Here is a 27,975-nt window from a genome sequence, read left to right on the forward strand (position 1 = left end):
CCCCAGGAGACATTTGGCAACATCTGGGGATTTTTGGTTTTCAAAACTGAGTGAAGGGATGCTATTGGCCAGGGATGCTGCTCAACATCCTACAGTGCACAGCAGTCTTCCATGACAGAGAGCCCTCCAGCACCAAAGAGCAGTAGCGCCAAGGGTGACACAGCCTGGCGTACGCATTTGGGAAAGGAGGGCTTCATCACATAAGGTGGCCTGAGGGTTGGAGGAGAGTTATTTGCCCCCCAAATTCCTCCCCTACTAGTTCGTGGAGCTCATTCCTTTGAATCTAGCATAGACTTGTTCTCTTCTTTTAAAGGCTGATAGTCTTAGGAGAGGTAAGATGTTGAGTTACTAAATACAGTGAGAACCCACAAGTTGTTTGCTCTTATGATGAGAAGATAGCAGGATAGAGCTAGTATAATTTTGTTTGGGTAGCACATTCGGGAGTGGGAGAGGTCTTTGAAATGAGGGAGAAGCTGCCGAAAGGGGCTATGGAGTCTGTAAGGTTGAACTCTGTTTGTTGCTTCATTTCCTTATGGTTGGTTGTCTTCAGGAGTATTCCTAAATTCACGAACACACAAATAGCAAACTGTGTTCAGTGGGGGGGGGGGTGTGTGTATGTGTGTGTGTGTGTGTGTGTGTAGGAGCTCTATTTTAGATTAAATCTAAAAGATGATTCTTATAAAATGCGATTTCTATGCTTGCTAGTTCTCCAGAGAATGAGTGATAATGGGGCCTATTCATCCCAATAACTCAGGCACCCCAAAGTTTACATTAAGGTCATAGACTTCTAGAAGACATCAATTCTGTAGGAAGCTCTATGCTTAGTCCTTCATTCCAGTTTTGCGACTGTGTTCTTTCTTTTCATTATTGCATATTTAATGCCATATGTCTGCTCTAAAGTAGGCCCAGAATAATTTGAAATACTGGTTTCGCTTAAAAAAAATCCGTTTTCCCCAGTCCCTTTTCCACTTAAGACTCCAAAATACTTGCAACAGCTCTCCTTTTTGTCTCAGAACAGCTTGAATATGTGGTCTTTGGACCTTTTCTTTTCCCCCAGGATTATGTATTTTGTCTTTGTACTAAAATGTTTCTCGCAGCTAAATTGTAGTTCTTTACAATGAAAGTTAGGTTTAATTAAGAGTTTAACAGAGTCTTTCAAAAGTATCTGAAGATCAAAGATGATCAACAAGAATGTCACACTATAGTGTGGTACTTTGAAGCACCACTTCCCCTCAAATTTGGGTTTCCTGACATCTGTTTCTTTGCAGTGGCATACTGTAACACTTTATTTTTTTTTCAGTCACAGATCAGCCTGGAAGAGGTCCCAGAGAAATTTAATTTTGTCATCCCAATCTTTCCCACCCTTGCCGGGGTCCTGCTATCTTTATTTGCTTAGGTTTCCCATTTTAGTTGCCAGGGAGCTGTAAATAGAGTTCAGTCTTCAACATTTCAGGCTTCTTTCCCCCACCAAAGAGTCTACTTTTCTTGGAAAATACTCCTTCAAATTGAAAGATTGAGAATTGAAGACAATGAATTCTTGGATGCTCTTTCACCAGTTAGATATCTAAACATGCAGTTATTTGAAGTATTAAGAGAAACTTAATACTTTAATTTGTCAAAATCTCACTGTGTCTGTCAATGTAAATTAACGTAATTATTCTTCTTGGTCATTTGAAGGCTTTTACCCAATGGTGATATCAACTCCTCTTCTGATTTGGCATCTGTCATAGCCAGGGACCATTGTGAACTTGGACTAAACGTGCGGGCAAACTTATTCACTTATGTGGTTAAACATCCACTCTCGTAATTAGTATCAAATTGCATTTGAAATGTCCAACACTCCAACTCTTATGTTCATTAAAGTGTGGCTGACAACTGTTTACAATAGCCAGGACATGGAAGCAGCCTAAGTGTCCATAACAGAGGAATGGATAAAGAAGATGTGGCACATGTATACAATGGAATATTACTCAGCCATAAAAAAGAATGAAATAATGCCATTTGCATCAGCATGGGTGGATCTAGAGATTGCCATACTGAGTGAAGTAAGTCAGACACAGAAAGACAAACATATGATATCGCTTATATGTGGAATCTAAAAAAGGGTATAAGTGAACTTAGTTACAAAACAGAAGTAGAATCACAGATGTAGAAAACAAACTTATGGTTACCAGGCGATAAGGGGGGGAGAGATAAATTGGGAGATTGGGATTGACATATACACACTACTATATGTAAAATAGATAACTGATAAGAACCTACTGTACAGCACAGGGAACTCTATTCAATACTCTGTAATGGCCTATATGGGAAAAGAACCTAAAAAAAGTGTGGATATATGTATATGTATAACTGATTCACTTTGCTGTACACCTGAAACTAGCACAACATTGTAAATCAACTATACCCCAATACAATTTTTTTTTAAAATGTGGCTGACATACTGGAGGCTGGAAGTGGTCCTCAATTAAATTTCACCTTTGGTAAATGCATCAAGGCTATTTTTCAGAATCTTTTGGCAATGTTACTTTAAAATTCTGTTGTTGAGTTCTATTTCATAATCAATAATAGGACTTTAAATTTTCCCCCAGATGTGCCAGGTATAAGATTCAGTTATTTAGATACACTCTCCATTTATAAAAAGAAAAAAAAAGCCAGACAGTGTACCTAGAGAATGAAATTCCATTAGTTAGTGCATTGATTCTGTAATGTGATACACTGGCTCTTTGATAAATTAGGGAAGTTGCTGCATCTCTGTCAGATGACGGGGGAAAATTAAGAAAACGCATTTAAATATTTGTTTCTGGTAAACTGGAAAACTATAAATAGTGTGCTTTAGCAGAAGATTCCCTCCCCAGATGCCCTTTCGGCTCCTCCTCACTGCCTTTGTGAAGAAAATAAGTAAGGATTGACAATCATGTTCCCAGAGTGGTGGCAATTAGGTTAAGAAAATTCTCTGGGTAAGACATGAGTGTGACTTCAGCAAGTGCATCTATCATGCTCCCCTTTCAGCCTTTTAATCTGGCAATAGATATAAACATTTAAAATATATGCAGCAAACGAAATGAGATTCCTTCAGGGGAAATCAGTAATGCTTCCTTTTGTATATTTATTGTTGCTGTAAATTGCAAAGCTTTTGAGGCCATAGGTGACAGTTTGTTCATCTTTTTTCAGCCGTCACATATCACAATGCCTGGTACATAGTAGGGGCTTAATCAATATGTATTGAAGAAATGAAAACTTATTTTAGGGTATCAAACAAATTTCCATTGTCTATTGTGTCCAGCCATTCTGCAAAGAATGGGGAATGGGGTGGGGGAAGGGACAAGAGAATGTAGTAAAATTTGATGTAGTTCTGGCTTTCAAGGAGATTTCAAGGTAGTTGGGAAAGTAAGATATACACGTATACAAAGTCACTGCTTAACTAGATGCTCCTGGGATATAGACTAAAAATGTCATAGAACTGTGTAGTCCTTGCAGCTCTAAGAAGTTTGGGAAGGGTGATTACTACATGGAAGAAAGGTGGCTTAAAATGAAGCTTTGTAGATGAGGTGAAAAGAAATAGTGAGTTCTTCTGCCTGAACAAAGATATGGCATAAAGAATTAGTTTGGGGTGCAAACAGTGAAGGGGTTAAACTACTTGGTGGTGTTTGGAAACACCTGCATTTGAATCTGAAATGCTATGTAATGGGATGTCTTGCAGATTGTGAGATGAGATATGACATGAAGATGGTGTTTAAGAAGAGTAGTCTAGACGTAAGACTTCAGGATGGATGGGAACTGAGCAAAACCAGACTCAGAAATATTGATTAGGAGGCTGTTCCAGTAATACAATTCTAAAGAAGGACTGAAAGAATATCTCCTTGGTATTTTGGATTTGGAAGGAGTACAAGGTTAGATGGAAGGCAAAAATTGTTGTCGTATTTCCTAACATGCATGTGTTAGTCAGCTATTGCTGCAGTAGTGCTGTGTAACAGATCATTCCCAAATTTAGTGGTCTGTAACAAAAACCATTTACTTTTCTTGCTCATAAGTGTTTGGGTTGGCTAAAGTGGCTCTTTTTCAGGCTGCAACTTGGTGGGGCTTGGTTCCATGTTTTGGGGTCCATGGACCAGGCTTTGAACTCCAGGCTTCACAGCTACAGCGTGGGTCTCATGGGTCCCAGGCTGAAGGGACAGAGGCTAACTAGAACATGCTCTTCACATGACCATCATAGGGCGAAGTATACTTCAAGCTTCCGTTAGACTTACGTTCCTTTGGTCAAAGTAAGTCACACTACAAAGCCCAAGTCAATGGGGCAGGGAGGTATATACTCCAAGTAGAAGGGAGGTTAAGTGAATATTTTCCGAGCAATAATCCAAACTTTCAAATCTGGTATAATTTTTTTTGAAATGCATCTGGACAAGTCATTCAAGTGGTTCCCTACTGGTATAAAGGTCAAACTTCCTAGTAAGTAGAGTTCTTCATGATCTGCTCACATTCCCATCCTTGTTCTGCCAGGTTCCCACATCTATCTTGCCTTCTGATTCCACTGACCTATTCGCAATTCACCATGAAATTTCATGCCTCCTTTTCACACATTGTTCCTTTCTGCCTGGAATGTTCCTCCTCTCCTTTCAGTCCTTCAAGTCTCGATCTAAGTGTTGTCTTTTCTCAAAGGATTTTCTGACCTCTATGAAAGGCTGTGATTGATACTGCTAATCTTCATTCCCTGATACTTTACGCATAACTCTGTCACAACACCAATCACATTTTAATGCTGTGCACTAGAGGTTGGCCATGTGGCTTATCCATCTATATCTCCCTCACATGTGTTGATTGAATGAGGCTACGATAATAGTGGTATCTTTAGAAGGAATTGGAAACTTGGGAAGCAGAACCACAGGTTTTCTTTGCTTTGTTTTTGTTGCTGTTTCTGTATGGGTAAATGAGGGATAAGAAAGTGACGAGTTTTCCCTTTGTGCCTTTTCAGATTTGAGGTGAGGGCAGGATGTCCAGGTGGCTCTCCATAGCTCAGAGTCTGGGGCTGTAGCGAAGGTGAGAGGTCTGGGATAGAAAATCCAATTCGGCAACCATCTGTGTTAGCCTTGTACTGAAATCTTGACTATGGTAATATGGTCTTTTCTGCCTAATTGTCATCTAAAATCCTGGTTTTGAAAGTCCTGCCATAAAAGGGGATCTTTAAAAAAGCCTTTTTGTGGTAATCCATACATCATATCTAAATCATAGGAAATGTGTGATTGCTCATACTCAGAGGAGAAATGATTGTTTCATCAACATGACATATCCTACCTCGAAAACTTTTATTTCTTAGCATTGATGAAAAGTTATGCAAACTTTGAATGCTTCTTTAGAAAACAACTTGCCTTTCCAAACAGCTTGCATCAGGAACAGCTGCATAGTCACTTAAAGAACTAGTTGACTAGTGCTTTTCAGTTTGTCTGGGAAGATGTTTTTCCTTTTTTTTTTAAATAAAAAAGAGAAATCTGCTTTGGTTTTTTAAAGCAGGGATAGCTCAGGATCCCTATCTAAATGGGCTGTTAGTCTTTGTATAATTTCAAATGTCTATGAGACACACAGTAAATAACAGTTGATTATTTGACTGCTGGTATATAAGAATCTCATCTAGAAAGCCCTTCCTCCTGCTGCTTCTTGGAGAGGCCTTGGCAGATGGTCACCTGTGGAACTACCCCACCTAAGCACTTCACTTTAATCCCAGGTGCCCATATCCTATCTCTACCCTTGTCCTCAAGGTTCCCTTGTGAGGTGCCGTATTTGTCAATGACCTGCCACTCAATCCAAAGCAATAAAGACGTTGCTAGCTGAGCCAGACCAAAACTGAATAGTTTGGCTTGTAACTTCTCTATAATAAGTGTTCTAAAGAAACTCAAGGAAGAAAGAAATCCAGAAATGGCCCAACTCCATAAATGAACATAGAGTTTGAATAATGAAACACTAACATTAACAATTAGATCAGAAACCTTTCAAGTTGAATAAATGTTTTTTTTTAGCAACAGACAAAAGAACGTACATGAAGACAAATAACATTGGGTGTATTGCAGCCTCGAGGTCGTTAAAGCATGTTTGAAACCTGATGGAGCAAGTTATAGAAGTCATTGACAAATTCACCACGGCAAGATGAGTTAGCACAGGCAAAGTGCCGCGTGCACCTGTAACAGTCTCATGGGGACTGGGTCTGCATCACCTGCTGCTGATCACATCAGAGACTCAAAAGGCAGAAAGCAAGCCTGAATGGGAGATTACAGAGGAAGCAATTAGCAAATGCGGCACACCAGCTCCCCCAACTAAAAACCTCTTCTTCAAATGATTATGAGCATCTGTGCACGCCGTTGATGGCTATGTCTGTCTTTGGAGCCCATCAGTGATATTCAGAAAGTGGTAAAGATGAGCCTTTCCTTGTCAACACTCAGAGCACATCCTGAAAAGATGTTCTATGCTTTGAATGCTCATCTACTCTTTGAGAAAAAGAACTCAACTTTTACTGACATTTAAAAGGTCCATGTTTGAGAGTTAAGCTTGAAGTGATAAAATGATATGCCTCCTCAGATTTATTACTTTTGAATTACACCAAATCACATGTTCCAATGATAGTTTTAAAAACCCACTTTACTTTTTATCTTACCTACTTGAGTTCTTATACCATCTCTGCCCTGCCCTCTCTCTGCTCCTACCACATGAAACCTTTTCTGTAGGTTTTGATACAAGTTTGCATCATTTTTCTGCAGTTAATTTGGCATAGAGCAGAGCTGTGAAAATATCTGTGAAGATTTTGACTTACATGGAGGTAAGGTGACACGTAAGCCAAAGAAGCATATTTGGATTTCAATTCTTTTTAAAAAATATCCCCAGACATTGATTAGAATTATGCAGGAGAAACAAAGATAAGGTCCAGTAAGAGTCCAATAAAAGGCAGCTTTGACATAAATATACAGTAGCGTTTAACAGAAGAAAAGTTCAGTATCATAATAGACCGAAAATAGATGTTTACTTGTAGAGAAATTGTCAGACATGATGCTGAGTTCAGCTTGTTCTCAGCGTCCTCTGCTCGGTCCTTCCTGACCATAGTAGCTGCCTTGGAGTACATTTTCCTCGCCCAGAACATTCTTCCATCTCTTCCCTTCTTCAGGTTATGTTCCCACTTTTCAAGACTGAGACTGGGCATCACCCTCTGCTGGAAAATCTTCCTAAACTGGATTAGGTATCTTTTCTTTCTGCGACCTTAGCACCCTCTGGCTAGCTCCGTTGTCACGCCGAGTTATTCTTTCTGCCTTTGTGAGCTCCTTCCCTAGGAAAGGGTGTCTTTCGCTTCTCAAACCCCTAGCTTCATGAAAGTTTGTCGAATGAATGGTTCTGTAAATCTTACTTTTCTACTTGATACAATTTGTAACTTACCAGATGCATTTAAAAACTGACAGGAACCTATTTGTAGTCTTTGTTTCTCTTGCCCCTTATGACTATTCATGCACTTAGCTGCAGAAATACAGGTATGCTCGATGATCAATTGCTATTCTGGACTCTACTGATGGGTTATGTAATAAATGGTATATGCACTGCTCGCCTTTCTAAAACAAAAGAAGAAGAATGACTTCAGGCATGCATCCCACCCTAAGAGTTTCAGGGCTCCGTGGCACAGCAACTATACTCAGCGGGTTTTTGCGTTAGTTAAGGTTGGTCGTGACAGCTGCTTTAATACAGACTGAGAGACAACCATATCCAGTATATTATTCCTAATATTTCTCTAAGGTGGACCGCGTGAAATTGAACTGAGTTGGAAATGCAGGAGTTTCAGTTAGTTGTCTTTTCTGATGATTTACTTGACAGTCGCACAGAAGCGTAATTGAAAATATAGGAAGGTGATAGGTGATAGATAGTTTACATTAAGAAAGAAGGCAACCTGGAGAAAGAAGAGACTATATAAATGACCATCTATTTCTCAGATATTTTATGAGTGTGGACAAATATTGATTTAGTAGAGCAGTGATGCCCTATCATCTCCTAGAAGCCAGAGTGCCTGAAACACACAGAGACAGTGTTAAAAAACAAACAAAACAATCAAGCTATTAGAGAGGAGGGGGAAAGTTATCTGGTACACTCAGAGCACCAATTTTCAATTCTGAATCTTTCCCCTGAGTTAGAGGCTTGCTGGAATGACTTGACCTGTAAAATTAATGCATTTTTATCTTTGTAATTAAACGAGACTTTTGGAATTCTTCCCTGTAAATAAATTTTTCAGAATGGCCATTGAATTAATTATCTCCCCATCATCTTTTTCCAAAGATTATTGGTTTTGAATAAAGATAGACTTTCCATCCTTAGCAGACTAGAACCAATGCCCGGGCTTTCATGTCTGTGTATAACCAGAATCTAGGGAGTAAATAATATTTGTAGCTCTCACTCTTCCCAGGGGCCAGCAGAGCATCCACTGACATACAAAGCTCCATGTTAAACACAGGTTTAGGCAGCTCCTCGGAGGCCTGTTCTCATAATGGCAGAGTGAAAGGTGCAAAATGCGGCCACAGAGCATTGGACTTCCTTCTCAGTGCATTTTGTAGAGCATTTATTACCCAAATTTTGGACAATGAAGAATGTGTTTTAATTAACTTGCTGTATCTCCATTGAGTTCTTGGGCCCCTCGCTCCCCTTTATGTGGCTTGAATGATACACAGAAGCAATAGCCTGCCTGCTTCTGCTCATGTGGGTATGGAAATCTGTTATCTTCCTAGGTTTGTTCATAGGCAGGCGGCTTTGGTTGTGTATCAAGTCAGCAATTCCAAGCAACGCAATAGCCTTTCTCCTAGAATTGTCTGTCTAATCACAGGACAATGCGATGGACTCATTTAAAGCAAGTACGTAACAGAAAAGCCAAGTAAAATTAAGTAATGTTACAAGTCAAAAGCAGTCATGGTACATTCTTTTTTTTTTTTTAATTTATTTATTTTAATTTATTTATTTTTGGCTGCGTTGTGTCTTTGTTGCTGTGCGTGGGCTTTCTCTAGTTGCCGTGAGCGGGGGCTACTCTTGTTTGCGGTGCGCGGGCTTCTCATTGCGGAGGCTTCTCCTGTTGCAGAGCACGGGCTCTAGGCGCCCGGGCTTCAGGAGTTGTGGCTCGCGGGCTCTGGAGTGCAGGCTCAGTAGTTGCGGCGCATGGGCTTAGTTGCTCCGCGGCATGTGGGATCTTTCGGACCAGGGCTCGAACCCGAGTCCCTTGCATTGGCAGGCGGATTCTTAACCACTGTGCCACCGGAGAAACCCCATAGTACATTCTTATTCCTTTCCACCTTATGCCCATTTCTTAGCCCTTAATCTGGATGCAGTAGAGTTGATAATTGAGAGCCTTTATTGGTGTTCATTGCTGTATCCCCACTTCCTGGAATTGTGCATCATACATAGTAGATGCTCAATAAATGTTTCTTGAATGAATGAAAAGAATCCCTTGGAAACTGGAGACGGAATCCCCTGTGGGGTCAGCTCTGTATTCATTCATTCATTCATTCAACAGACCATTGTTAAGAAGTTACTATGTATCTATAGTATTAGGTATTGGGGATGCAAGACAGTCCTTCATTCTTGAGTTTCTCAAGCCTAGAGAGGTGGGATTTGGAACATGTAGACGCATTGACATAATATCTGTCTACAAAGTTGCTATGGTAGATGTATATTTCAGTAGTCCCACTAACAGAGGGGGTGGGGATGGGAGCTTCTTTCCCAAAGACCCAGGACCTGAGACACTACTGGGTAGAGTTTTAGTAAAATGAGCAGAGACTGAGTAGGTGTCTACCAACTATTCTAGAAGCCACTTTGACATTAAGCTACTCTTATCAAGACCCCCCACCCCTACCTATTCCAGGAACTCAAACTGCAGTGGCCCAGGAGCAGCAGCAGCATTGAGCTGGGTTACCCCCTGGCGTTCCCACCTGCTGTAACCCAGCATAGTGGAAGAGGGTCTGAGATCTGAAAGGACTGAATTGCTTTACCTTGGGTAAGCCTTGATTTCTTAATCTGTAAGATAGGGATATAATAGGATTAACAGAGACAGTCACGGGACTGAGGGAAGTGACCTATTGCACAATACTTAGAGCCTGGTACATATATACCTGTCAGTTTCATTCAGTTCGACAAATGAATATTGAGATTCTGCTGAGGAGCTGTTAGTCCCCTTCCCCATTTGTCACCTGGTTCCTCTCACTGTGCCTGTTTTATCTACCCATCATCACCCAAACATACATCATTAACATGAAACGCAGTTTTTTAAGAATTACATTTTATGTCAGGTTGCAGACAAATGTCTGAGTGTGGGTGTTTCAGGCACATGGGTTCCCAACATAATTAGCTCACTTGAGGTTCCAGTCATGAATCTGTCCTATCCCTCCTTCCCCCTACCTCCCCAAGGCAGGCTGGGCAAGGACTGGCTTTTTCCTCCTCTCTTCCCCTCCCCTCGGTTCTCAGCGCTGGCTGTGATAGAATGACTTGATCTGAGTCTAGACATCATGTATTAAAACTCCAGAGATTGAGAGCCACTGCTCTAAAGAGAGCTCCATTTAGGTCTTGGTCGATGGAGGACGTCTTCCAGGAGCCAAGGTCTGCTAATACAATTCCGGTGAACACTACTTCCAACCCAAAGCAGGAGAATTGTGATTCAGCTGGTGCTTGGCGCTTGCTCAGTCACTGTTGTGGAATGCGTGATCGGCAGTTTCCTTGCTTTGAATATACCAACAGTATATTTAACAATTTTTTTTTATGGCCACACTGCGCAGCATGTGGGATCTTAGTTCCCCGGCCGGGGATCGAACCTGTGCCCCTGCAGTGGAAGCCCAGAGTCTTAATCACTGGACCACCAGGGAAGCCCCTATTTAACAATTTTGAATGTGGCCTCCAATTTGCATCACCATATTTAATTTTCCCGCAGCACCCATGGCACTTGTCTGGTTATGTTCACCATCAGCCTGGCCCACACCACACTGTGAGCCAGCACCTAATAAAGGTAGGCCCCCAAACCTTTATATTGTTTATCACCTTGGTGTTGAGCCACTTAAAAATGGGACCAAATTGGAAGAGGTTAGATTTTAAGCTTCTGATTGTGTGTTTCTGCTTGCTGTCCGTGATCTACAGTCGTCCCCTTATATCCATGTGGACTCCCTGGCTCTGCCGCCTCTCACTGCCAGGGGGACATGTTCTGTCCAGCCCAGCCTGGCCTCTTGACCTCTGTACTGGGCCCAGGTGTTTCTCTGTCCAAGGGGCAAGAACCATGTTCTGCTGACCCAGCACTCTGCCTGACTTCTTCCTCATATTGTTTAGATCTTTAAACCTCATATATAACTTACCTCACCATTTCCTGAAGTGTGGAGTACACCCTTAGTAATTTGGGGAGGAATGATTTTAGGAACTGACTTGTGAACTTGTCAAGTTTCATCTGTTAGCATTTATTCAGACCCTATCAAACTTTAGGCAGTTTCCTAAATACCTAAATAACACATGAATTATGCCTCATTTTGTTTTGCATTCTTGAGAGTTAAGCCTGAGTCAACCAAATGTCTATTTTGTCATTTTTCCTCTATCCACAATCTGAATTGGGGCTTGTCACACAATAGTGTGCTTATGAATCATCTGGAGTGCTAGTAAAACACAGATTGCTGGCCCCCATCCCCAGAGATTCTGGGTCTGTAGGTCTGGGATGGGGCCCAAGAATTTGCACTTCTAACATGTCAGGTGATGCTAATGCTGCTGGTCTCATGGACCACACTTTGAGTAGCACTGGCCTAAATCACGGGCATACCATCTTGGGTTGACAGTTTATATTTGAACTTCAGCTTGACCATTATTGAGACTCCCCAGTATGAAGAACTTGTGACAAGCTAATCATTTGCTTGGTTCTTGTTATTTTACCATTATATATATTTTCCAGTCTAGACAGGGTCCATTTTATTTCTGATGTTTCCTTTAATCCCTAAGTACCTGGAGATGCAGAGCCATTCTGTAGAATTTTATTGTCCTAGTTTTTACCCCGATGAATCATCTTTTAACAGACATGTGAACCTTCACCAAATACATTATGTCATCCTTCTGAGCTTTGCAGAGAGAAGAATTGATATGCCTTTAGGTCTGATGTAAAATGATGGCTTCACTGTGCCCATCCTGCAGCAACTCTGACTTGGGAGGGTTCCCGGAAGTGTGACAGAAAACCCTGTGTCTGGTGCTGAGTAGGGAAGGGGTGGCTTGTGACCCTATTGCTCAAGCCTCCTCCCTCCGTGCTTGTGGGAGCAGGTCTGTCTCCTCCCAGGCTGCCACATTCAAAAGTGGGATTTATTTTTAGAGAAGAAATCGTTAGTCATTAGACTCTCTCATGCTTCTTTTTTCCCTTTGGGTAAAATTTAAGAACCTGAGCTTTATAAGAAAATTTTCAGGCTGTTAGGAGAAATGGTAAAATGATTATAGCCTTGGTACAATGAACCCATTTGCTTCTCTTCCAGACAAAGGCAGACTTCTCACAGGAGTCATCACTCTCAGTCCCTACATCTAAATCAACTTTATCTTTTATCTTTATTTGAGAATCCCCTGGCTCCTTTGATTTCCTGGCCCCTTCACCTAGGATTTCAAAAACTAATTTTACCATATATTGAACATTTGCTCTTTAAGCCCATTATAAAATCTCATAATGGAAGTTGGCTCTTAGCAAAATAGTCCTCTGGCTTAGGTATGTACACGTTTTCACTTAAGAACAGAAGGATTTAATAGATATAATCTATATTGAAGCAGAAATAACTGAAAACAAGATTTCTCTGATATCTTTAAATTCAGGGTTTTCTTACAAGAACTTTTAACATGTTTCCATTGCCTTGGACTAAATAAATGTCATGTGGATGGTTTTACTACCAGAAAAGCCATCAAAATAGCCAATTTTTGTCTTTAAGTTCTATCTGTAAATATATAGTTGAGAATGTCATCATTTTGAAGCATATCAAAAATTCATAATCACCTGGTGGCCAATAAGGCCCAGGATCCCCTGAGGGGGTCACTGTACATTTAATTGCATCCCTCCCTCCCTCCCCACAGCTATAACATTTTATTTTTACAATTTAATCTGACTCAGTGAGACAGAGACTATCAATTTTAGGACAGCAGGAAGTAGGTTTTTGCAAAGGGGTATCAGTAACCCAAAAGGAAGGGAGGAATTCTAATATACAGCAACTCAAAGTCCAAAGGGTTTCTGTGGTCTTGAGGCTAGAGAAAGGGCCACATCACATGAGGTGGCCAATTGCAGCTCCTCTGCTTTGCTGAAGTGATGGAGAAGGAGCAGTGAGAGGTTATATGAGTCTCAGTCTTCTCTTCTCCTTCAGACAACTGAGTGTGGCAAGTTAAGATAGCCACAAATTCTTTGACACATCTCTCACTGGAGGATGGCTCTGTGTCCTCTCCACTTGCACCTGAGTGGGCTTGGTGATGGCTCGAGCAGTAGCATACAGTGAGATGTTGCTGTGCCAGTTTCTGGGCCTGAACCTTAAAAGACATGAAGCTTCTACTTCCTGTCTCTTGGAACACCCATTCTTGGAACCCAGCCTCTGGGTTCCTTCCTCTGCTCTGAGGAAGCCTAAGCATCTCTGTGGAAAAGCTCACATGGAGAGGACTGAGGCCAGATTACTGCTGGCACCAACTTCAGCCATATGAATAAGCTGTGTGGGAGCTGGATCCCCCAGCTTCAGTAGACTGCCCAGCTGCCACTATGTGGTACAGAGACAACCCTTCCTGCTAAGTCCTTCCCACCTTGCAGATTCAGGAGCAAGAAAAATGATTCTCATTATTTTAAACTGCTGAGTTTTGAAGTCATTCTTTATGCAGCAATAGATATCCAGGACAATTAACATCTCCTTTTTCTACTCCTTCCCATTGCTTCCCCAAGAGGCAATTGCTCTCGTGCCAGAGCCTTTCAGACAGGGTCCTGCCAGAATTTCCAAAACCCAGAATGCCTATGGATGTGTCTTCCCAGTTCTTTTCCCTGTCAGTGCTGTAGTCCAAAATGCTCTCTGTACCTTCCCTCAGCTCCTTCATCCACGCAACGTTGCCTTCTCCCCTTCAGAGCCCACTGATTAACCAAGTAATATGTTTGGGTTAAGAGCCAGAAGGAGCTGGAGACTTCCAACCCGCTGTTAGTCATCATGCCAACAGAAAGCTTTTATCAAGGTTAAAAGCTGCTCAGTCTTCTATATCCTCACTTAGGTGACATAAATATGCCCTTAAGGGTGTACCTAAAATCTATGATACTCTTAAATTCTGAGTAGGTATTGGTGACAGTCAGCTAAGAGTAAAGCTTGGCCTGTCAGTGGCCACAGGATGGGACCCTCCCCCTGAAGAGTGGTAGGATGGTGAGGATACTCACCATTGATAAGAGGAAGGAGAAATATACTGAGAAGGAAACAGAAAATGGAGAGGGCCTCAAAAAAACCCCACTTAGGTGGTTTACCTTGACTAAGGGAGACTACTTCTGAGTCACTACTTGCCAGGCTGATGCTGAAACATTACTATGATTAGTACTAATACTCCTTGATGGCATGGTGGGGCTTTCTTTGTGCCAGGTACTGTTCCAACACGCTGTTTGAATTAAGGTGGGTATTATTAGTATCCCTTACTTAGGCCTGAGGAAACTGAGGCATCGAGGGGAGAGGACACTTGGCGAAGGTCACATGGCATGGCAGTGAGTAACCAAGTTCAGAACCAGGATTCAATCACAGGGGGTCTGGCTCCATTATCTGTCACCGCTGACATCAGAACTCTAGGCACAGAAGCTTTGGTGAGCCCAGTTTGACTTCACAATACGCTTTTAGTCTTTGGCTCATGTCGTGCATCATGTCACACAGGCTGAGAGATGCTTCATCTTTTTTATTTTAAACACATTTTAATCTCAGATATATCATATGTGCCTTTGTAGGCTGCTTGAAGTCATTCTCAGAAGGCAGAATAAAAATAAACGAATACACAAAGATAGGTTACAAAAGCAAATGAAAAAAAGATAATGGGGTAGCTCTGTGTAATAAGAATTAAGATTTTGAGGTCCAGCCCATCACCTAGCCAGCCCAGTGGCCTTTATGGTGATGAACTGGGAAACTAGGTCACATCTGCATTAGACATGTATTCCTGAGTTTATAGACATTCTAATAACCCTTATTAACAGTGGCTTTAAAAAATATTAATTTTTGCTTTTTTTAAAAAAAGTAGGTATAGATTTTTTTTCTTTTTTTTAGTCTACAGACATTTATTGGTTGCCCACAGAGAGTTGAATACATACTTGATGATAAATATTTTGCCAATAGGATAGCCTCCAGAGAACCACCTGCTTATATTGAAACCTTTCATTTGCATTAAATTGCATGCATAATTTAAGCTGACTCTAACACCTCAAAGAGGCTCAAAAAGGAATCCATCTTTTCTCACTGGGCAGAAATAAGTAGGCTCTCTCTAACTGTAAAGAATATGACCCGTGCTTGCTTCAGCAGCACATATACTAAAATTGGAACAATACAGAGAAGATTAGCATGGCCCCTCTGCAAGGATGACGCATAAATTCGTGAAGCGTTCCATATTTTTGTATGTATATGTATAGCTGATTCACTTTGTTATACAGCAGAAACTAACACACCACTGTAAAGCAATTATACTCCAATAAAGATGTTAAAAAAAAAAAAGAATATGACCCATTTCAGAGAAAAGGGTATTTCTCTAAAGAATCCTATTTGTGTATCAAAAACAATGTGGTTATCTAATATAAGTGCAAAGACATTACAAGTACTGTTTAAAAATTCATGAGTCTAGTGTTTAATATACTCAGAATAAAGTCAGAGGGTTTTTACAGGAAGACATAAAACAAGTGTCCTGTATTCTCGCCACTCCGCTTTTTTCCAATGTTTCATATTGGCTGTGTAAACAATCAATATTGAATAGTAAAGAGGTGTTGCTGAACAGATAATGGGTTTGAATTAGATAAACTTGGCCTGGGCAGACTGAACATACCGGTGGGGCATATGATTCTTAATCTGATAACTACTAATTTGAAGTCAATAGCTTTAAGATATTGAAGGAAAAAGAGAAACCGCCTTTCTGAGGAGGACAGACAGAGCAGGGAAAAGCAGTGTGACCAGCGTGGGATATGTACATTTTCTCTATCTTTTGAAGTGTTGAAAGAAAAATTTCCCTCCATTTATTGGGGTAAATTATTTTCTGTAAAGCTTTTTACATCTTAATTAAGTTTTTAAATTTAAATTTAATTTTATTATTATTATTATTTATTGATTTTGGGGGGGGGGTGCCATGCCCTGTGGCCTGTGGGATCTTAGTTCCCCAACCAGGGATTGAACCTGGGACCTTAGAAGTGAGAGCACGGAGTCCTAACCACTGGACCACCAGGAAATTCCCTAAATTTAATTTTAAATAAATTTTAAAATTTAGAAGCATAAAAATATTTTTAAATGACTAGCTCTCATAAAAATAGTTTCAATTCTGTTAAAAATAAACATGGGTTACCTGGGCCATGATTATTAATTTGCTAAGTAGATATATACATATGCTTTTATTTTGGGTTCCCTCAGCATCTTAGTTCAATTTAGGGGAAAGCGGGTAAGCACAGAGAGGCAGAATAAGGTAGATCAGAGCCAGAAATCAGAAGATCTGGGTTTATGACCCAGTTTTGCAGCTCTCTTTACTAGCTGTGACCATAGTCAAAGTCTGTTTATGCCTCAGTTTCTCATGGTATAAAATGTAGATAATGAGACCTATTTCTCTGTGTCAGGAAGTTATCTTGATGAGTAAATGAGAAATTGGTGGGATAAGGTTTGCAAGTAGAAAATTGATATACATAAGCAGACACTATTAATTTCTTATAAACAGAAAATTCATTTAAAATATTTATGATGTTACTGCTATATGTAGGGCAATACTCTAGGTCTTGTGAAGATTAAAAAAAAATAAATCAGATATGGTTTCTATAGTTCATTCCAAAAGCTTATAGTAATACAGGATCAACAAACTTGCTGTGAGGAGCCAAGTGGGAAATACATAAGGGTTTGAGGGCCAGATTGTCTCTGTTGCAACTACTCAACCCTGCCATTATAGGGCAAAAGCAGCCATAGACAATATGTAAAATAGTGAACATGGCTCTGTTACAATAAAACTTTATTTACAAAAACATGCAATGGACCAGATTTTGTCCACGAGCTGTGGTTTACTGACACTGGGTCTAATCAGAGAGAAGATGTGCACATAACACTATAATATGTGGGCAGAGTACTAAGTGTTACAAACGAAATAGATGAAGAGTGAAGGGCATCATCTAGGTGAGATAAGAAAGTCTTCCAGGAGATTATAAATTTGAGTGAGGCCTTGAAGGATGTGGTCATGTTTGGATTTGTAAGCTGGAGGAAGACATTCCCAGCAGAAAAGATAGCCTAAGAAAAGGTATAAAGTGGAAACATGAAGGAAGTATTTAAAGAAGAATGAGCAATTTGTTTGGCAAATTTGTAGTGGTAGAGTTAGAAGCAAGAATTGACTAGAGTGGATGTAAGAACGGAAAAACATATATAATCATTTAAACATAAGCTATATTATTTCTGACCTCACCCTACCCCCTTGATGAATACTAAGCTGTAGTTGTTAGGAAAGCATTTCTTCTATTTTTGGTTAGAATACTCCTACATGTTTCTATGTTGCAGAGTCATTTTAGGTATTTCTAAGGATATACTGCAACTTGTAATTATTCCCAAGGGTGGTTTGTCTATCTTCGTGGTTCTATACACGTTCCTCATCAGTCAACAAAGCATTGCACATAGGTTGGCCACTATGAGGATAGAACCATGAGGAGGAGTGTCTGATTCAGAACAGGGACTAGCTGTCTAGAGCTACACTGTCCAACATGGTAGCCTCATGTGGTTATTTAAATTTCAATAAAATTAAAAATTCAGTTATTCAGTCATACTAGCCACATTTCAAGTGTGCAGTACCCACCTGTGTCTAGTGGCCACTGTACTGAACAATGCAGATGTAGAACATTTTCACCATTGCAGAAAGTTCTGTTGGACCATGCTGCTCTTAAGAGATAAGAAACCAGCAACCATTATACATTGATTTAGAGTCCTGGGGCTGGAGATTTGGGTGACAGTTATGATATTTAGCAACTGGCTCCATTAACAAATACATCCCTTTCTAAGTATTAGTTTTGTCACTTGTGATATGGGATAATAATAGTACTTACAGGTGGTTATGAAGATAAAATGATGCACAGCTCTTTGGAAGCTGTAAAATGCTACATAAACATAGGACATTGCTGTTATTTCAGTGATAACCATCTCTGTGCCTTCAGGCAATTTCCATTATTTTCCTTTTTTGCTTCCATGTACAAAATCATGTCATTTGCGAATAGAGATAGTTTTGCTTTTTCCTTTCCATTCTGGATGCCTTTTATTTCATTTTCTTGCCTAATTGCTCTGATGTGAATCTCCAATACAGTGTTAAATAGAAAATGGTTAGAGCAATCACTAATCATTAGAGAAATGCAAATCAAAACCACAGTGAGGTATCACCTCATACGGTCAGAATAGCCGTCATCCAAAAATCTACAAACAATAAATGCTGGAGAGGGTGTGGAGGAAAGGGAACCCTCCTGCACTGTTGGTGGGAATGTAAATTGATATAGCCACTATGGAGAACAGTATGCAGGTTCCTTAAAAAACTAAAAATAGAACTACCATATGACCCAGCAATCGCACTACTGGGTATATACCCTGAGAAAACCATAATTCAAAAAGATACATGTACCACAATGTTCATTGCAGCACTATTTACAATTGCCAGGACATGGAAGCAACCTAAATGTCCATCCACAGATGAATGGATAAAGAAGATGTGGCACATATATACAATGGAATATTACTCAGCCGTAAAAAGGAACGAAATTGAGTTATTTGTAGTGAGGTGGATGGACCTAGAGTCTGTCATACAGAGTGAAGTAAGTCAGAAAGAGAAAAACAAATACTGTATGCTAATGCACATATATGGAATCTAAAAAAATGGTACTGATAAATCGAGTGGCAGAGCAGGAATAAAGACGCAGACGTAGAGAACGGACTTGAGGACACAGTGGGGAAGGGGAAGCTGGGACGAAGTGGGAGAGTAGCATTGACGTATATACACTACCAAATGTAAAATGGATGGCTAGTGGGAAACTGCAGCATAGCACAGGGAGATCAGCTCCATGCTTTGTGACGACCTAGAGGGGTGGGATAGGGAGAATGGGAGGGAGGCTCGAGAGGGGAGGGAATACGGGGATATATGTATACTTATAGCTGATTCACTTTGTTGTACAACAGAGACTAACACAACATTGTAAAGCAATTATACTCCAATAAAGATATTAAAAAAATAAAAATAAAAGTAAAGAAAATGGTTAGAGCAGACATTCATGTCTAGTTTCTGATCTTAAGGGGAAAGTTTTCAGTCTTTCACCATTAAGTATGATGTTATCTGTAGGTTATTTGTTGGTGCCCTTTATCAGGTTAAGGAAGTTCCCTTCTTTTTTTTTAAATTTTTATTGGAGTATAGTTGATTTACAATGTTGTGTTTCTTTCAGGTATACAGCAAAGTGAATCAGTTATACATATACATATATCCACTCTTTTTTTTTTTAATTCTTTTCCCATATAGGCCATTCAGAGTATTGAGTAAAGTTCCCTGTGCTATACAGCAGGTCCTTATTAGTTATCTATTTTATATATCGTAGTGTGTATATGTCAGTCCCAATCTCCCAATTTATTCCTCCCCACCCTTATCCCCTGGTAGCCATAAGTTTGTTTTCTATATCCGTGACTCTACTTCTGTTTTGTAAATAAGTTCTTTTGTACCCTTTTTTTTGGGAAGTTCCCTTCTTTTCTAAGTCTCTTGAGTTTGTTTTGTTTTTTATCATGAAAATGTGTTGGTCCCTCCTCCCTTCGTCTTGTTCAATGTGCTTATCACCTTTTCTTTGCTCCTTCACTTACTATTTTTTTCTCTCTTAGCTCTTTATAGGTATGGAAACCAACTATGTGAGGCTGTACCTAGCATCCCCCAAAGAATTTCCTTTCCAGGAAGGTCAGACAGGAGTACATGGATGCGTTAGACAAACCCCTGGCACCTACGTTAAGGCTACTGCTAAAGAATCAATGCCGAATTCATGTTCTACCACAGTGGGAAATGTTATTTCTTGGCAGAAGAACTGTATACCATTAATGTTTACTATTTATTTATTTTGCCATGCCATGCAGCATGCGGGATCTTAGTTCCCCAACCAGGGATCGAACCTGTGCCCCCTGCAGTGGAAGCGTGGAGCCTTAACCACTGGACTACCAGGGAAGTCCCACAATTTATTTTTTTGACATGGGAAATAGTGGAGTTTATTTATTGATGTGGTAGTCTGCTATGGGGGAGAAGAGGACAGGAGAGTGAGAGAAAAAAAATAAAGATATGACGAAGCATCGGAAAGGAAGTTGGGGAAACTATATGAGCAAAGACAAGGATGTGGAAATGATGGTGGAATGTTCAAGAGCTAGTGAGTGATGAGACTGAGCTGATGTATATGAGAGCAGGTGTTTTTGTAACATAAGTAGGTAGCATGTGAGTCCTAGAGGTCCTCCATAAAACTTCAATTTGTGGACAGATCTAATTTCAGATCTGGAATCCTATGGAAACAATGGTTTCCTGGTTGAGAGGGAGTCATTAAACAGTCTGTAGGATTCTAAGGAAATTATCTCTTAATAGAACAAAAAAAATAACTTGCCAGTTTATTTTTTTTAATTTTTTTATTGAAGTATAGCTAACTCAATGTTGTGTTAGTTTCAAGTGTACAGCAGTGATTCAGTTTTATATATACATATATATATATGTGTATATATATATATATATATATATATATATATATATATATATATATATATATTCTTTTTCAGATTCTTTCCCATTACATGCCATCACAAGATACTGAGTATAGTTCCCTATGCTCAAGGAATTTTAAAAATTTATTTATTTATATATTTATTTATTTATCTATTTTTGGCCATGCCACACGGCATGCAGGATCCTAGTTCCCTGACCAGGGATTGAACCCGTGCCCCCTGCAATGGAAGCGTGGAGCCCTAACCACTGGACTGCCAGGGAATTCCCTGCTAGCTCATTATAATCACAGATTTAGCAGTGTATTTCAGTGTTTCAAAGCCCTTTTCTTCAGGAAAGGTGAACATGTCTTATTGTGGCCTTCTTGCATTTTATCCCCAACCTTCCCTTATTTTCTGCATATTAGTCTGAGGAGCATTCAAGCCCTTTATATCCATGGTCAGGGAGAGATTTTATAGTCTCCCAAAGATCTCACCACTGTGGGGTACATGGTAAGCATCATCTCCACGGCCCTTGTGTATTATATTCCTTTTTATCCAGCTCAGTATCAAACTTCCTTTGTTTTAGTTGCAGTGCCAATTTGCTGACTCATTTAATTTACTTGACCAGAGTATTTTCTCAAGCTCCAGTGATGTCAGTCCCATCCTCTTAACTCCTGCATCCGTGGAAGGCTAGGATCAGCTTCTTCATTGCCCATCTCCCCTTTCCGAGACATTGACCATTTTTACAGTTTCCTCTACCTTCTGGGTATCAGCCTTCACCTAGCTTCCTCTTGATTCCAAAGAAACCTGACAAATGTACTTACACTAAGGTATGAGGAGCTTCATATGTTATCTCTCCCCAGAGTGCAAACATTTAAAAATGGGACAGCAAAGTGGGGTGTGGTGGGCAGCTTCTGACATGGCCCCCAGTGAACTCTGTCTCCTGGTCTTCACTCACTGTGTGATTCCCTCCCCTTGAGTGTGGGTCTAACTTAGTGACTTGCTTCTGTTTCCAATTAAGGGCTTGTGTACCCACGGCACAGAAAGGCAAACTCTGACAGCCAGTGTTTGCAGCAAAGTAAGGGTTATGTAGCAATAGATAATTAATACAAGTGGACAATTCATACTCCAAAGTAATGACTTCCAAATGGTGAACATCCAGATGTGCAGAAACAAGAAGGGCAATATTTTGGAGCAGAGGCTGTCCCTGGCTCAGCTCCATGGAGACAATTGCCTACTCTTAAACATAAGGTCATCTTTACTGGTAGCAGCTAAGAACCTTACAATCCATAAAATCAACTCTTCAGGATCTGTTTTGCTCAATTTACAATTACCTGACATAGGCCAATTTCTGAGGTTATTAGGTTTTTTCTCCTTTTTGATTTGACCCAGATAAGTTGTCATTGACCTGCACCAGGTTTGTACTCATGCAGTTCTGCAACTTGTCAGAATTATTTCAACTGCTTCTCTCTAGCTGTCAGCAGCATCCCCTAGCTTGGCACTATTAGGAAAATATTGTGTGAGTATACTCTTTAAGCCCATTACCTAAATCACAAAGAAAGCATCCTGGTGTAGGAGAACGAATCCTTTTGGAACTGACTTAATACAGATCACGTATTAGTACTTCTTTGAAAATGATTCTCAAATCAGATATATTATTTAAACTATATTTTCCTAGTTTTTTTGAGAAGCATGGAATGTGCTTATCAAAAGTCTTACTAGACCCAGATCTCATTTTTCTCCTACATGTTCCCCCAAGCCAAGCATGGAAAGGTGTCTGCTCAGGTTTCCCCCGCACCTTCATCCAGAGGATGCCAGACTCAGATTTGGCAGCGTGAGTCCTGGCCGTCAGCAATGCAGCTGTGCAGACAGTAAGCAGCGACAGGAAACGGTTGGGGGTAGGCAGGGCGAGGGAGCTTCTTATGGTCTGTCATTCTCTCTCTGCTTAAACAGGAGAGGGGACAACTGCTGCCCATGAAGGACCACGCTGCTCCCTCTCACCTGTGGTGTTCGTCCTTCTATTCTATGAGTAGTAAATGGCCTGTCTTTATACCACTGAGATTTTACAATGCCAAGTGGATGCTACCTGACTTATAGTTACAAGCTATTTTTAATGCTGCATTCCAGTTGTTTTGTGAGCCTGGAAGCTCACTTCTGCAAACTCAAACCTTTGGCAAGGTCTGACTTGCATGATACAATATAGGCATCCCTGTCTGCTCGGTGCCTATTTTCCAGAGAATTAAGCCAGATATTGTGGAAAGAAAGAAGGAAAGAAAGCAAAAGACAGTATTCTTCCATCAGAGTTTTCAGTACTTGGAAGAGGAAATAACAGAATTTTAAAAGTCTGTGTATACAAAAAAAAAAAAAGAAATATATACATACTTGATTGTGTGTGTGTGTGTAGTGTGGGTGTGGGTGTGTGCGCATGTTTAAGGAATTCTAGAGATAGCTGTGCCAGAATGGCTGCTGAAAATATACAGCATTAAGTGCTCTGTGAGTTTATCGAGTGTAAGTTTCTGTGGAAGCAATAACCGTACAAGTGCGGCAGGCTGCGACAGAGAAATGGGATAAAGGATGTGAAGGTGCAGTTGTGATGATTAAATTGCAAATCTCCCTGTATTTTCCAATAGGTAACAGTATAAAATAACATTCTAGACGGTAAAGGACAAACAACGTTAGCTTAATGAGGGTTCTGTGGTTGGACCCCAAGATATGTAAGGAAGGGCAAGAGTACGTGAGTTTTCTTTGCTGCATTTCTGTAACTGGCAGCAGCATTATGCTGGATTTTGAAAAAAGAAGAAAAAAATCTTGGCTTCTTTTTTTAATTCCAAGAGTGAGTTCAGACAAAGGGATTGATCTTTATGTAGACTAGCTTTGGAAAGATCGTCATCTCCAAGTTCAGGGATTTAAAAAATACGCCCCTCCCCCACCCATGTTATAGTTCATTTCAGAGTAAACTTTTTTCATTTTTCTTTTTTTGGCCACACGGCACGGCGCGGCATGTGGGATCTCAACCAGGGATCGAACCTGTGCCCCCTGCAAGTGCCCCCTGCACTGGAAGCACAAAGTCTTAACCTCTGGAGTGCCAGGGAAGTCCCCACTTCATAGTAAATTTTAAAAGCTTAAGTTTCCAGTTTTGACTGTTTGGCCATTTCCCCAGTTTGAAGGTAGCAAGGAGAGAACACAGTACCCCGTCACCTAGTTAATTCCTATTTATTTCTCAGGTTTCACTTAATAGGTTTTTCACGATGATCTCATGTTCTGCACACTGGATCACACTGCCTCTTTGTATGCTCTCATAGCAACTTGACCTTTTTCATTTTGCCATTTATCTAAAGCTTGTGATTGTATATTTTTGTAATTATTTCTTTTGTCTATCACCAGAAAGCTGATATTTATTGCTCTCCCCTTTTTAAAACTGAGATATAGCTGGCATATAACGTTGTATAATTTTAAGGTGTACAGTGCGTTGATTTGATACGTTTATATATTGCAATGTGGTTACCACCATAGCCTTAGGTAACTTTTCCATCGTGTCACATAATTATCATTTCTTTTTTGTGGTGAGAACATTTAAGATCTAGTCTCATAGCAACTTTGAAATGTATAGTACAGTGTTGTCTATAATCGCCCTGCTGTACATTAGACCCCACAGAACTTACTCATCTCCTAACTGCATGTTTGTGCTCTTTGACCAACATCTCCCCATTTCCCCCACTCCCCAGCCCCTGGTAACCACCATTCTTATGTCTGTTTCTATGAGATCAGCTTTTTTAGATTCCACATATAAGTGAGATCATAAAGCATTTTCTTTCTCTGTCTGATTTATCTCACTTAGCATAATGCCCTCAAGGTCCATCCATGTTGTTGCAAATGGCAGGATTTCCTTCTTTCTCATGGCTGAGTATTATTCCATGGTTTATATATACCGCAATTTCTTTATCTATTCATGCATTAACGGATGCTTAGGTTGTTTCCATATCTTGGCTATTGTGAAAAATGCTGCAATGAACATTGGAGTGCAGATATCTCTTAGATGTCCTGTTTTTGTTTCCTTTGGATATATACCCAGAAGTGGAACTGCTGGGTCATATGGTGGTTCTATTTTTAATTTTTGAGGAACCTCCATACTGTTCTCCATAGTGGCTGCACCAATTTACACTCCCACCAACAGTGCAAGAGGGTTCGCTTTTCTCCACACCCTCTCCAGCACTTGTCATCTTTTGTCTTTCTGATGATAGCCATTCTAACAGATGTGAGGTCATATCTCATTGTGGTTTTGATTTGTATTTCCCTGATGATTAGTCATATTGAGCACCTTTTCATGTATCCGTTGGCCATTTGTATGTCTTCTTTGGAAAAATATCTATTCAGTTCCTCTGCCCATTTTTAAATTGGGTTGTTTGTGGCTTTCCTATTGAGTTGTATGAGTTCTTTATATTTTGGATATTAAACCCTTATCAGATATATGTTTTGCATATATTTTCTCCCATTCTGTATGTTGCCTTTTCAATTTGTTGATTGCTTCTTTTGCTGTGCAGCAGCTTTTTAGTTTGATGTATTCTCATTTGTTGATTTTTTGCTTGTGTTATTGCTCCTTTATTCTATGTAAAATAACTCTATTCTGTTTGGGGTAGAAAGTTTCCTATCGAACATATACATTTCCTAGACTCCTATGCGTTTATAACTGGTCATGTGATTATAGCTGGTCATGTGAACAGATGATTAAGATATAGGTAAAGTCATACAATGAGGCTTCAGGGATGTTCTTTAAAATGGCAACAGACACAGCTGACTTGGGTGGCTTTTGCCTGTCATATTCCCTCTTTTTCCTGCTTAGGGCACAGTTAACAATATTGGAAGAGAAGCAGCCACTTTGCAACCATAAGGCAACAAGCATTAAATGAAAGCCACATGCTATGCTGAGTCTGAGCAAGAAGACAGATGCAGCATAGATTCCCCAGTGACATCACACAGTGACCGTACTCCTTGGGACTTTAGCACAAGAAAAATAACCACTTTGCTGATGTTCATTGCCTTTGTTTTTGTTTTTTTGCAGTTTCTCTTGCAGTAGTATAGAAGATAAGCAAAGAAGGAATGATATTGACTACCTAGAGAAGAGAGATGAGTTCCATTAGACTGGGGTGTGATGTGAGGGAAAGTTATACCCCTTCCTGGGAACTTGTGATTGAAGAAGTCAGTAGAAGACAGTTGAGGGTGAGGCCAAGACCCCAGTGGAGTGAAAAGAGAAAAGTGTTCATTGAATGAGTTAAGTCAAAGGAAATGGAAGGGAAATTGTGAGGGTCTGTGAGATGTGTAATGTGCCAGTTATTAAGTGTGGTTGAGTTGGAGGAGAGGCTCACTGTGGTTAGTATACTTATTGTGGTGCACTGAGCAGACCAGAGTGCATTAAATGCGGAGTGAATTGATTTCACCTAACTATCCTTTGCCATCTTTTTAGCAAAATAATGACTAATGCAACCCTGCAAATGTGTTTCTCCGGAAAAAGTTTTAGGGAAGGGAGATTTGTTTTACCGAATCCCTTTCATCTATGTTATAGATTACTTAGTATACTTATTTGAACTTGAGAACTATACTTTTGGCCATCAGTCAAAGGAATGCTCACCTAAAAAGAACAATTATATTGAGCACTATCCTTACAAAATCAGCTACTTAGGTCAATTTTTTTCTACTTCTAAATGTATCGAGCACAGTACCAGAACAATGGAAAACTCTACTTCTGGAAGGTGAGGAGGTATCTACAGGCCAAAGCACAATCCACGTTAAGCAGCTCACAACGTGGCTCTCTCTCTACTCCTCCCCGCCCTGCATTCCTTCCTCCAGAAGGATCTTCCTAAATGATTCCAGAGTGGGCCTCAGATTTGTCCACACTAGGGAAAGGCCCTGCCTTCTCATGAAGCAGACCAAAGCCTCTCATTGGAGGCAAACTCCGGTCTCACTTCTCCAGAACTTGCATCTGACCTCCTGAGTTTTACACAGTTCCTCTATTTTCTCCATTCACTAGGCTATTGTTCGCCTTAGAATAGTGCTTGCCCCATATACCAGTACTATTTATATCCTCCTGCTTCTCGCTGATTGACCTAGCTTTTGAATCCTTACTTGCCCTGATCTTGGATAATTCTGTACACTTCCTCACTGGCTTGCCTTGCGGCTTCTGGTCCATTTCCCGCTCTGACTTCTGGTACTCACTCAATCAATAACGGATACCCTGTCTCTGCTTCTCTGGTTCCTAGGCCGGCCCCTTGCAAGTTGTTGAGTTCTTTTTCAGGGTTAAATGCCAAGAAGCAGAAAGAGATGGACTGTTAGGCAGGAAGTTCATATGAACACATAACCTTCCCCTGTCTCAGCCATATGGGAGAAGCTAGACTTCCTGCCAGTGACTGTGTTCATAGCATCCCTTTCTCAGTCAGTCAGGAACTGGTTCATCCCTGGAATCTGATTTTATGGGCAGTCTTCATTTCGGATGTCCACATTTCAAGCCCTTAGCAATCAATGCCTTTTCTTTTTTTTTCTTTTAACACTTATCTCAAAAGAGCATCAAACTCAGCCCTCATAGAAGAGCTCATGCAGGCCGAATAAATGGTCAAGGAAGGGTCAAGGGTCTATTGTCCAAAAAAAAGGGAAAGGTTTATGGTACAAAACTATTACTTTCTCTTTTATGTTTTAAAATTTTTTTTTTATTAAGACTTTATTTTTTTAGAGCAATTTTAGGTTCACAGCAAAACTGAAAGGAAAATACAGAAATCTCCCATATACCCCCTGCCGCCACACATGCATGGCCTCCCCCACTATCAACATCCCCACCAGAGGGCTACATTTGTTACAGTTGATGAACCTGCATCCATATATCATCATCACCCAAAGTCCGTAGTTTACGTTATAGTTCACTCTTGATATTGTACATTCTGTAGATTTGGACAAATGTATAATGACATGTATCCCTCATTATATCATGCATTATATTTTATACTACCCTAAAATCCCCTCTCCTCTGCCTGTTCATTCCTTCCTCCCCTCCTAACCCCTGGCAACCACTGATCTTTTTACTGTC

At 40.3% G+C, this 27,975-nt stretch overlaps 1 protein-coding gene across 1 annotated transcript in view; it reads left to right on the forward strand.

Annotated features, from left to right (window-relative positions):
* The window catches only part of MSL3 (MSL complex subunit 3), a 201,474-nt gene extending 178,200 nt beyond the window's left edge, over nt 1–23,274 (forward strand). The window contains exon 15 of the transcript XR_014239258.1: nt 9,869–23,274. The gene's annotated coding sequence lies outside the window, so the exon portion shown is untranslated. The remainder of the gene's footprint in view (nt 1–9,868) is intronic.
* Nucleotides 23,275–27,975: the final 4,701 nt, after the last annotated feature.

This window comes from Balaenoptera borealis, assembly GCF_965194805.1.
Source record: "Balaenoptera borealis genome assembly, chromosome: X".
In the NCBI taxonomy this organism is placed as follows: domain Eukaryota; kingdom Metazoa; phylum Chordata; class Mammalia; order Artiodactyla; family Balaenopteridae; genus Balaenoptera; species Balaenoptera borealis.